General features: G+C 31.9%; 1 protein-coding gene across 2 annotated transcripts in view; it reads left to right on the top strand.

Moving 5' to 3' along the window:
- The window catches only part of LOC135124656 (zwei Ig domain protein zig-8-like), a 289,793-nt gene that overhangs the window by 164,485 nt on the left and 111,855 nt on the right, over positions 1 to 13,453 (top strand). The window lies entirely within an intron of this gene.

Below are 13,453 nucleotides of genomic sequence, written 5' to 3'. Positions count from 1 at the left end.
TTCGTTGAAATTTCTGGCCCTAATTCTAATGGGTTTGATAGTAGAAAGAAGTAGAAGAAATTTCTGAACCACCATTGTCCATACATAAACAGATTTGTTAAAAGAAAAATCGATATATAAAGTCTATATTTTTTGCAGAATAAAGAAAATAAAGAAAAAGCTGTCACCAAAAAGGCGAAAGAACCACATACACTTACTCTCGCCTCTGAAGCACAACCAATACCGCATTATTGTAGAACCTCCGCTTATCGTTCATCTAAATGCAGATCTGTGCAATAATTGGGAGTATCTATAAAATTTATTATTAAATTTATACAGAATAAACAATCTGTTGTGTGTTGAGAGGTAGAAATTATAGATGTCGATAAACCCCTGAACAGTGGGTCTAGTGCATAACTTTATAAATGTAAAGACATTTTTCACATGTACGTACCAAGAAAATATTGAATTGAAAGAAAACGGATGACGGTTAGCAGACATTGTTATTGAAGTAGCCATTGTTAGTCGCAAGAAAACCTAGAAACGTCAGCTTAACAAAGAAATTTATTCAAGAAATATTTGTTTACTCTTTGGTAGGTACGCTTGATCTCGTGCATTTATTTGAAAGAATAGAAAGACATGAAAATTGAAATTGGCTTTACTACGGACAGCTAATATATTGGTCCAGTTAAATTCAGCGTACTGGAAAAACGTACAAGATGACGACATTAATGTTAAATGGAGTATCTTACATTTTTTTTATAATTCCGACCACATGATGGAAGTATTAAAATAGAATAGTGGTAACAAAATTCTCTTTTCTTTTCTGTCATTTATACAAGGAATATCTGCAAGAAACTGCATGTAGTTTTACGTCTTTTGAAATTTTTATAGAAATTAATTTGAACGCAACATTGTGTCAAACAAAAAGGAGTTTTTCAGATTATTATAACAATGTGGATCACGATAACGGAAGCGGAGAGAAGTTTTTCTATTTCAAAACAGATATAGATTTTTCTGATTTGTCTGTTTTATTTATGCTTTCCACTGAAAAGAAATTGACATCGTACATGAAAAACTTTAATGAGAAGGATAAGACGCGACATAAATTGCTTGTCATTCCCAATGCATAGCAGGTTTTTGTTAGTCTACTGCAAAGATAATCTTTGTGGGGATCTATCTAACGCAAATTTATGTCTGCTAATAAAACCAATATTTTTGGCTTATTAATACCAGAGACAAAGATGGAACTGCTTCAAGAGTAACTGAGTTTATATTTTGGAAAAACACACAGAGGGTTTTAATTAACTAGGCACTACATACTTTGTTGTGCTCAACCTAGGTGAGTTAACATAACCGATTAACAATAAGTTCTTTTTATCAGCATAAGAAACATCGAAACAGTGTATGTGCTAAATATATATTTAAACAAGTTATTTACATAAACACATAAAGTTGGTCGTAAAACTGACCCTTGAGTAACTCCCAAACTGCTACGTTTCGTTGTAACATAACGTTTTGTATCTGAACTTGTTGACCTTAGCTACTCATTTAATTTAGTGCTATATCACTTGTCCCGTAAGATTCAAGCTTACTGAAATAGCATAGAGCTTGTAATCACTAAAATAAGTCATATTGCTTTTATCATCTGGGACGAAAAAGTCCAGGTTCATTGTCTAGAAATTGATTTAGCTTAAGAAATTTATTTGAGATAAAGTAAATTTTTTAGAAAATTATTTGATAATTATTATTATTATTTAAATAAACTACTATTGTTGAAATTATTCCGAACCTGACATTTCATAGGCTGTCTGTCTTCTTTGTGTGTGTATCGAAAAAGATCTGAATGACTATGTGCTTTCATCAGATAATTTGGATTCATTATTTGATTTTGTAATTCATAGCTAAATCGAAACTTAGAAGATATATATTTTAAATTTTTGTAATAAATACCTAATAGCTACTAACCAAATGAGTAAGTCGTTTATGTAGGAGAAATTTTTGGGGACCCTCTACTGTTAAATCTTTTTGCATCGACGTATGTAAATCCACCTCTTATTTTCTTGTGACTGAAAATTATAAATCGTCAATATTAGCTACACTTTGCCCATTTCCTCGTATAATTTGAAAAGTTGAGTTCCTCTGTTTTGTTTACAGTCTTGGGTTCCTTTCTCGTCGTGCTTCGGTTATTTACAAATATTAAGTTTTTATGTTCCTTTTTTTTCCAGAAATATTTTCTTTAAAATGATTTACTGCTTTAGCCAGATTTTCATTCGTTTATACCAATTTCTTAGTCCTGTTGGATCTTATGAATCTTGAGAATGATTGGAAGGATTTTTATTTTGACATGTTCACAATAATTTTTAAAACTGAATAGTTAAAGTAAAGAAAACAGGTGGAGTAGGTTAATATACATGTAAATAAACTGAACAACATGCATTGCCTAAAATTTTCGTAATTTAAATTTAGATACAAAAACGTCCAATGAATTGTTTAGAAAAACCTTTTATGAAGTGTTTGCATCTAATTAGCGCTAAAAACGAAAAACTCGTAAGGATGAGTCTTAATTAAGTAAACTGTGTTTGTTTTCCTACAACTTTCTTCAAGCTTAATAATGAAGGCGAGATATATACAATGTTATCGCGAAAACATTTCCCGTGCCTTGATTTGTGTATAGAGTATGGTTTTTTTCGAGAATTATTTTTTAAAGTAACCTATTTGAACCATTTATGAAATCTTACAGTTCATCATAAATGATTGTTAAACGCTTCTTATGGAAAAATATTTCATATGATTGCAAGGAAGCTTTTATCTCAAAATCCATACATATACACATAGTCGTTACGAGTTGTCGATCTACAAACAGAAAAAATATAATTACAGTAACGGATGATTATGATGGTACTGATAATACTAATAATAATAATCAAGTACAATAAATATGTTTTTGTCAATATATTTTTATTGTTCAAACTTATAAATCTTGTTTTGTTTTATAAATAAGGTATTTATAAACGAGAGTTGAAAACATTCATAAACGAACTTAAAATGTTGGTTCAACAAAGCTTTAAATACTAATTTAGTCGGAAAAAAATAATAACATTAACACATTTGACATTATGAAAATTTGAATAATTGCTATTAGCACTTTTTTTCTTATTTCAAAAAAACATAATTAACATTTATATGAAAAAAGAGGAAATGTTTTTATATTGCACAAAATATAAACCTATACGAATGATCTCAGGCCAACACAAATAGGAAAAAGTGGAAAAAAGCACGAGCGATAAACAACCCATATCTTTCCATGAGATTGGTCAAGTTTCACTAGCATTATTTGTCCGTTTTTTCCGCTGTTTATTCGCGCTCGTTTATTCTCGCAATACAAACTTCTTCCAAACTTTAAATTCCTATGCTGACAGGATTATGTCGATAGAATAAGGGTAGCAGACGTTTAAGGTGTTTAGCAGTGATTTTCAATTATAACACTTACATGTGCATATAATGACTAGCAACTAAAAACATTTACAACAACTTTTGTTTTCAGAAAGAAGGCTAAGTAATTACCACTGTTGCACTGTTCTGTAGCGCCGACTCTACTTCTAAACATATTTAAAAATATGTATACAACAAACATGAATTTTATAACAACTACTAAAAAATAGTGGAAAAATGTAAAAATAACTGTTTGACCTACTATACAACCGAAAGATGTCTTTTTCCTTTTTATAGGAATTCATACCGCCCATATTGGAGGACATAAATTTCAAGAATAAGCGTGTCAAATGAATACACTTGGTTCCAATATATTGTCACCAAATCACAATGAATCTTTTTACTTTTCTCCATAACCGAAAAGGGTGAAAATATAGAATATTTCAATATTTGATGATTTATACATATAGCACCATTTTCTCTGGGGAGTTTTTTTCAATTGCTCTTCACAATGCATAAATAAAGATTTAAACATGTACACTTACATGTTGGAACATGAATATATTTTTCTTCGGAAAATTGCCAATAATATTAGATGCAAATGGAAACAAGAAACAATTGATTTAGAAGGGAGCATTTCTCATAAGGCAATTAATGAATTGTAACGAAGTTTCAGCTTCGAAGAGCTTCGTATTTCCGAAGTTCAATAAGATGATGACATACGTATTTTGTAATTAAATTAATTACTAACATTCCACTTACTGCTGATTAAACTTAGTTTGTTCAAGACTAATTTGAATTTAAAATAGTTTCACAACAGTTGTTAAAGGAAATGAATTTCTTTGACAAAACCGATTATATTCAATACACTGGAGAGACAATTGTGATTGTATAATGGTTGTCAATTGCGGTAACACTGTGCTAAGGTTGGCAGAGCATTGTTAAACGTAATTGTATGAAAAATTTTGGAAATTAAAAAAAAAAAATTGTCCGTTACATTAAATTTTTAATCACATGATTGTAATTATTAAATAACTGACATGAATCTTTGTACACACCGTGTGGTAGATCATGGAAGTTTGTGTTCATACTTTGTACTTCTCAGTTTCAAATACAGTATTATTTGTTTAAAAAATGAACTTTCTAAAGTCCACACGACGCTATGTATTAGAATATCTACTTTATTCTAGTAGCAACAATTTCCACAAGCTCAAGCAGAACATGAATAACTGGAAGCTATTTCTGAAAGGAAAAGTTCTGTTTGAACTTCAAAGTAGATGAAATGTTTACTTCCTCGCAATGTAATACATGCACACTTAAATTACTACTAAATATTTTACTTTCTATTCCATACGCGTTGTTAAGAGAATAATAGTATGTTGATAACAAGAAAAAAGAAATTAATATACCTATTAATTGATTATCTCCACGAAATGGAAACATTGTACACTTTAAAGACTTAAATAAATTCAGACACATAGCTCACTGCACTGTTACCTATTACTTATTTACGTAGCTGGTTGTAAACACCGACGCATTAACCCGCTTTATAAAACAGTTTCAGTATTTGTTCACCTGAAAATGCAGGCACTTTCTGCATGCTTGTAAAAATTTTGTAATAATGCCTCTCACTTTTGATTAATTAATCAGCTACTTCCATATTTTTGCTTCTTTTCTCATCAGATGCATGTATATTATGCGCTAAGCATAACATTACGGCCGAACTAATAACACTAAAATTTACATTGTTTCGTTATTTACAGTAATTTCAACTTGAAGTTAACCTACGTTGGAATGAAAGTAAAAAAATGAAACAAGCTATTATAGCCAAAGAGAGAACTCGACTTGGATTAAATACTACATAACAATTTTCGATGATACATGTTTTGACTTTTTACATTTTTCTTACAGAGGACGTGGTAAATGCAGTAAAATAATAATATTTTAATATTCCTTAAGCAATGGTTTCCGTGTTAAAAGAAGATTTAAAAAATCAGGTAGCGAAATATCTAGTCTCTTTAAGTAATGAAAGTGAGTAATTTTTTATTTTGACTATTTGAAATATTCACTTCTGAAAATGTGGTAATTGTGTTTCTAATTGAATTTTATTAAAAGTAGGATTTTACTATTCTATATTAATACAGATTTATATCTCTAGTGTGGGAGAATCTTGCATCGTCAGAATGATAAAATATTAACTAGAAAGATTTTTGAAGACTTAAACATCGAAAGACTGATTTTCGGAGAAACATCTTCTATAATAGTCTTGGTCCATAATTGTTTAAAAGAAATTTTTGAGCAATTTGTGCTCTCTTGGAGTATCTAGGTCTAACTTTGACAATGCACAGGTATACTTGAGCATATATTATTCAGAAATGGTGTCAGGTAGAGCTTCCCGACTTTATTCGATGCAATGAGCTGCCTCCACATTCCCAGAATTTAAATCCTATGTACTTTTAGCTATGGATGCTACTTGAGACAATATATTGTTGTTCTTCTCATACCACTATCAATAGCATAAAAATTACACTCAATTTTAATAAGATAATAAGATTTAAAACTACAACAAGACAATTCTTTCTTAACAAGGAACTATTGCTTGTAAACTAAACAATGTAGAAAAACAATTTTCAAATAGAATTTAATTGAAAACTTTGGTTTGTAGTCTGCTGTAATTATTACACTATTATACTGAGGAAACTCTTTTGTTAGAAAAAAAAAATACTTCGTTAAAACTAAAATACTGGCGACTTTTCTGAATAAACTTTATTTTGTGAACAATTTATTGTCCAATTATTTTTCGCACGTACAAGTTTTTGAAGTAACTTGATCAATGGGTTAAGGCAACACATCTTGCAATTTAAAGCATTTTGACAGTGTCGTTTTTTCATAAGCGAATGAATGGCTTGTATATCCAAAGTTTCTGTGCAAAGTTTTCCAAACTAAATCTGTTGAAAAATGTTGCGGTTGTGAGATGAATGAGAGTGGGACAGATCCAGAGTTGGGGGTCGCAGGAGTACACAAGAATGAGTAAGAAAAATGTCGTTCGATGGCCGTAGCCCCAACAGGTGAGGCCACAATATGTTTCTCTAGGGTGTCGAGAGATGCATCTCGTGAATTTAAATCAGCCTTGTTGGCGTATTTCATCGCTTCTGCGAAGGAATTGCACATTTGGCCAATAATTTTATAAAACTTCAGGCTTAATGGCAGACCCATGGGAAAAATAATATTGGATTGTTTCGAGTCAGATATTCAAGTTAGGAATAAACTTTAGAAAAGGTTACCTCTTTTGTTAACATTTACTGCTGGACATTCTCTAGTTGCTCCCTAGGCATTTGCACGATTCAGGAGTTTCCCTTACTGTTTTATTTTACATGCGGAATTTGAATGAAACGTTGACATTTAGCACAGATTATTCGCTTTAAACTTTCACACCCCAGTCATAATAATCTCGATGAAAAATTCACGGCTTGGTTAATCCTTGATGAAAAAGACACTTTATTTACACTAAGAGCGAGTTGGTAAAGTCTTTCATCGAATATTTATGACATGTAAACTACATTTCTTCCGGAGAAGAATTGGCCCGTGATCGATGAATGGACATCCATGCTACTATGCATTATTCATTGAACTCCGGTATAGTCGTACCTAGGAGACGTCGCAAGCTCCAGGGGCAGATCCATTGGCCGTGGTATATTCTTATCCGATTCCACCGCATTCGCTCATGTTTATTTGGAATATTTTAGACAGAGTCGAATTTAGTCACTAAAGTCTTGAATACGAATAAGATTTTCATGTTAAATACTGAAATACAAATGAAAAACATTCAAAGGGGATGTACCCCATATCCTAGACTAAGTTAGCACGTCAATAATTTGCAGTGACAACAGTATGTTCGGTGTACCAAGCATGTAACCATACATATTTTAAGTTCTTCCACCGAAGACCTATTGATTTTATTAATGTGACATTTTCACCGAAGTAAAAAAAATGGTCAAAGGTTATTTAATAGCGCTTTTCTCGTCCTTGAATTATAGTAAACTCCCCTTCTTTGAAAAATTATGAAGTTGGATTTTGAGATTTTTGTTTTGTACTAAATAGTACCTCTGTAAAGTAAAAATCCGTGCAGCCCCTGTGCCACGAGGGGGAGAATTCCAAGGACGCGCTGGAAAAAATGTATTCTCAATTTGTCAGTACGTGCCAAACTTCGGCTGCTGAACTTAATGTTTATACTTTGAAAGAATTTATTCGACTATTAGGACATTCAGCGACGACATTTGCGTTAAAGAAAATGAAATTGATTTATTTTGTCTCTCCAAAGGAGATGACTAAGACTAATTAATTGATTAATTAATTAATTAATTTTTCTCCCGAAAATCTAGACACCAATGGTAAAAACTCACGAATTCATAAATCGCGCATGTTATTTTAAAAATTTAAATATTTATTCGACAAAATTGTACGATGACGCCATTCTTTTTTTGAGGAGATCATAAACGAGTAAATTATAATTAAAGATTTATCGTGCTTCCTAAAACCTCAAAACTTTTGCAAGATTTCAGAGCATTCGGTTTTGCATATTCTACTTTAATTTGTAAAATTGCCTAGGGGAAAACCTCAACACGGATTCATAAGTCACGCATGCAGGAATCGACCGTAATAAACGTAGTTGAATGAATTATACAGGGTGTTTACTAAACATGCCACAAAAATTTACGGAATTATTTACTTACAGGGTGGTAAAAGTAAAGTAAAACTACTCATCTTCAGACTTAAATCTTGGATTTTTATATATTGGACCATTTTGAAATATTAATGGACACTATTCCAGTAGAAATGAAGAAATCGGATAATTGAGAGGTGTAATGCTATAAAAAACAACCCAAATATTTTTTTAAGTCTTCGGCAATCAAGAAGAGAAAGTTGGATAGATCACTTTGTGCAGTTTTTGTAAAATCCATAATTTATGAAAAACTAGTAGATCTCCTAAGTATATCCGTTTGGCCCTCTGTCGTTCGTCGATAATATGTTGTGGATTTTATTAACCAGGTAATTTCCGAAACTACTGGACTGATAGTTGTGAAATTTTGGAAACATTTTAAAAATAATACGCTCTCATACTTGTAAATTCTTACTGCACCTCTACTTTTGGAAGAAAATTCAAAATTATACAACAAAATTATGAAATTTAACTCACACCTGTAGGGTTACTGTTACCACGAAAATAATAAACAGGTAATTAGAGTTAACTTGTGGTTCAATAAACGATGTACTGCTGTTATTGTGTTGCATTGCACGTATGAGAATTATTATACCTACACATTGTATTAAAGAAATCTTGCAAACATTGTTTGCACCGAAAGCTAGGTAACCCGTTGGGTAGCTGTAGACTTCAGTAATCACACTCTGCTGAAAGATCGTACTTCCGCGTTGTGTGGGGAACAACCAGTGCACGGAAACAGCTACTTCCCGGAGAAAAGCCTCGCCGGACATTAGGTTATGCCTGCCTACGGTCCTTCATATGCAAATCATGTTTATACCGAACCCCATAGAAAGACGTAGATGCACTTTTCACTTTGTGGGGTTTACTAAGTCGCTAAACTACATTTCACCAACATAAGAGAATTGTATTTAAAACATACAGCATAAGGGCTACTTTACCTATATTTTAATAAACCAGTCTTATTTTTATTTAAATTTGCAGGGATTATCGTAAAAAAATAAAACAAAATCAATTTTATGTCTAATTATAAGAAACTGGACTTGTTCAAATGATTGTCCCTCAGGGAAAAGATTTTCTACCTCTTTACATATATTTTACTGTATGTATTTTCCACCATCTTATACTAATTGTATCAAATACTGATTTTCATGAAAAGTGCCAGCATTGTGTAAAATTCAGTCTGCCATTCTTCTATATCGCGTGTCTCGATTCAGTAACAAAACTGTAAACGGGTAAATTAAGAAAGACGGAAAGATTCTTTCCCAGTTTTTTTTTGTTTTCTTCGAAACGTTAGTTTTGTATATGTAGTATCTAAAAGAACAGATAACAAATAACCCGGTAGTGTTACAATAATATTTTGTGTAAAAACTCTTTTACAGTATATCTGTTTATATATTTCATGCTTTGAACAAACTCTTGAAAACAAGGAATGAGCAATGTAATCAAACAGCAGTGATAAACATGGCTGGGAGCACACGCTTTGTGTTTATTTAATTTATCATTAGTTATTGAAGTTGATGAGGATAATATACAATTTCGCTCATGATTTAGGAAATCATCATGAGTCTACTCGCAGATGAAAGGAAGTGAATTTTCTTATGCTAAAATATCTTAATAACATTCAAGAGGAAAACAGGGCTTGGAGTCCAAGTGCTTTAGAAAAAAAAAGCTTTTTTAAGGGGCACCTGAAGCTGCATTTTAAAACTAACCTTTGATGCTGTGCTTTGGGTTAGGTTTTTTATGAGTCGAAGTGTATTGACTGGAGGTTGTTTTAAGAAACTGTAATATTTTTGAGACTTTAAATGGTCTGCAGGTAAAACAAGTTTCCAAAAGTGGTAACACTGAAATGCACTGGATTCTTATTAATAATTAATAAAACAACGTATATATGAGTACTTTAACAATTACCATACCATTAATAAACCCGTTGTGAGGAATTAATAAAGTGACATATACTTTCTCAGTAACCTTGCTACTAAAAAAGAAATTTACTACCCATTTTTAGTGGACTTTTCGATGACCTGCAGGGCATAGCGACCCCTCGTTTAAAGTTTATGCTTACCCCTAGAGAGCTGTTTCTTGAAGTTTAGAAAATCTTATTGTAAGAGAATATGTAATATATACTGACTGGACGGAAAACCTTAAGCTTATTCAAAATGAGTGTAAATGTACCTTCTGCGTACTTACGGAAGCATACGAAATCAAAAACGACATTGTTAAAAAAATATCTCATAATTAATTTATTACGTTTGGAATAAGATAAGACGTAAAAATCAATACAAACACTAAACTTACAACGAGCTATGACTTTGTAGTCGTTTGTAATAGTCAAAACTCAAGAGAAAATCTAAGCAAAAAATAAGAATCGTGTATCACGAAAAATAGCAAAAAACAACCAAAGAGAAAACAAATCGTCTAACTATTAGATAAACAGTGGAAACTTGTTATTATAATAAACGAAACCATAACATGTTCATGTCAGAGACAAAGTTAAACAAACAGAAAGCAACAAAATTAAAAAAAAATTAACTTAAAATGAGAAAAGAAAATAGTAGTATACATATAATCAATAGCTGAATATAGCTGTCATTTATGTCTAACGTTGTTACGCATTTTCACCTTTAAATTAAGCGTTTACGTATACTATTACTCATTTTCACATTTAAATAAATATAGTCTGCGTTTCCTTCATTACTTAATTTAGACTACGTTATTGACAGCGCTAACCAAAGCGTAGAAAAACATACAACCCCACAAAAAGCTTCCCCTAGCAAACATCAATAAATCTTATGAAAAAGGAAGCTATTCTACCATCACTCGGACTATGCGAATAGATTTAATTTTCAGTTTGATTCACTATTTAATCCATTTTAATCTTCACTAATATATACTTACTAGATAAATTCGAAAGTGATTCATGACTTAAGTAATGCAGATAATTTGACACTTATAACTACTAATTGCTGTTCTAAAGAATGCTTTTTGCGGGCCCCATAATAAACCAAATTGTAATATATGGCGCGCAAGTAATAAGCCACACAATAAAAATCTGTTATGGATATAATACAGAGATATATCGAACCTAATCCAATTTTGGTAGCTGGAGTTATAACGTATATATGAAACATTCCGGACAATTATTGGTCAATTTGTTTCATTTATTACGATCATATATTTTAAAGGCGCAAGTATCAGGTTTACTAGAGGATTTATCGAACAATTTGACGGCTTTCCGGTGAGCAAGATGTGGCTGTAAGGGCTCACATCGAAACTTGAAATATATTTTCCACAAAAAAAGGGAGAATGAAAATTCGTTAATGTTTCTTTAAAATAAATGACAACGAGAGTAAACTGGAAATTAAAAGCCTGTAATCAGAGCATTTCTATTGTAATTTTTTTAGTTTTAGTTTTACCTTAATTTTATAGTATGTGTTATAAATGAAACTATAAGAAGAAAGTATAGTAATAACGAAGAATCTGAATTTCACCAAGATTATGGTTAGTTTTTTAGCACTGTTTTCTCTCGTTAGGGTTTCGAATAAAAAATATTACGGTTGGTGCATAATTTTTTGTAGGTAGTATTTTAAAGTCTTCTTCATAAATCACTAAAGAGACAGTTTAAAATGGCAGGCAAACCATCGTAGTTAATAAAAAAGTCATTAGCGTCAGAAGTTTCAAAGAATTTGCATATTGTAAGCTATAGTTAGAAGTATGGCTTAGCCACAATTCATAGTGAGTAATTTAGATTAGTATAATATTGCTTTACTTTTTTGTAAAGTGTATCAGGCATCCTAAGTAACACATACACTGAAAAAGCTGTGCTTTCTTTGCAACAACCCGTATGAATAAGATCAAAAATATAACCACATTATTAAAGCACAGACAGTAGAGTATTTCACAATATAAATTTCTAGTAAAACTTTATGAACAATAATAAAAATTTCTGCCAGTTTTGTAGTGTTAATACTCATACATATTGTATTCCACCAAAACTATGTTGAACCTAAAATATCTGAAGGTTTTTCTTAGTGATTGTTCAAATTGAAAATGTAGAAGCTTCACTGTTAAGGTGCAAAGTGAAACCAATTAACAAGGCTATTTTCTTAGATAAATTATAAAATTTAATTATGTTATATAATTATAAAGGAGTATATTATGAGTAATGTTACGTTGGACGGGTTTAAAATCGACGTGGATTAAACTCAACAAATTATTTCTTAGTAGCTCAAATTTACACGTCTAATCACGCAGCGATTATGTACAAAATAATTCCGGCGCAACTTCACTGGGTTTTCTCGACACTCGTTGGACTCGACTTGTTAACTGAATTCAGCTCTCGTTGTCTGGACTACACTAACTGCTCCCGATGGTGGTTCCCATTTAAACAGCCGCGCCGTCCTTCTGGAAGGTCTCCGTCACCGCTTCTAGGCTTGTTCTCGAACACTCGTCGCGACATCCACTTCCAGGCTTTTTTCCGCCCGCCATCACCGACAATGAGTCATCGTCGCCGTACACACTAGAAACCATAGGCGTCCTACCGGGCCGGCGTATGGGTTTATTTCGTAACAGTATTGTTTCAAGTTAATTTGGATAGCAGTACTGTTTAGAGAAAATGAGGTAATCTGTTTTGATTTAATCGAAAGAAAAAGTGTTTTTATCATTAATTTTTTCGAGTCTTCCTATACCGGCTGTCTGGAAAATGGTGGATTAACTCTTCAATACCTTATATACGGGGGTTTCGGGAGTCCCAAAAAAATAATAAAAAAATTCTCTATAATATAGATTACGAAAAAAACGTGATTTTATAAAAGTAAAATTGGCAACACTGTGCACACCCAATGCGTGAATACCTCCGTCTTACTTTCTGGTTTCTTAGTAACGATGGTGACTGAAATCCACCTTCGCTTTATATCAGGCAAACATTGTTGTCAAATGGAATTTTATCAAATTATTACAAAAATAATACAGCCATATCTTTGTGCATTCTAACTGAAATGGTAATTAAACATGGTCATGGGCAAGAAAAATATTAACTAAAAGTTTTAATACTAGTTATTCTGATAATGAATGAGTTGTTTAGTTCTTAAACGTAGCAAAAGAACCAATTTTAAAATCAGTATAACTTCACCAAAATGTGCGAAGGATTTTTTTTACTATTTTTCCCAGACTCACCAGTTGATTGTTAAGAGGGTAGCGGAGAGTTAATCCGCCATTTTCCAGACACCCGGTATAAACACTAGTAGATAGTGCCTAGGATTAGTGGGGTAATAAATCATGTTGACAGGTGACGTTATCTTGACAGCTGTCAATCAAGAT

This window comes from Zophobas morio, unplaced genomic scaffold (genome assembly GCF_036711695.1).
Source record: "Zophobas morio isolate AGI-343-1 ecotype UQ-CSIRO unplaced genomic scaffold, CSIRO_AGI_Zmor_V1 ptg000007l, whole genome shotgun sequence".
NCBI lineage: Eukaryota > Metazoa > Arthropoda > Insecta > Coleoptera > Tenebrionidae > Zophobas > Zophobas morio.
This window is presented reverse-complemented; position numbering and strand designations above follow the sequence as displayed.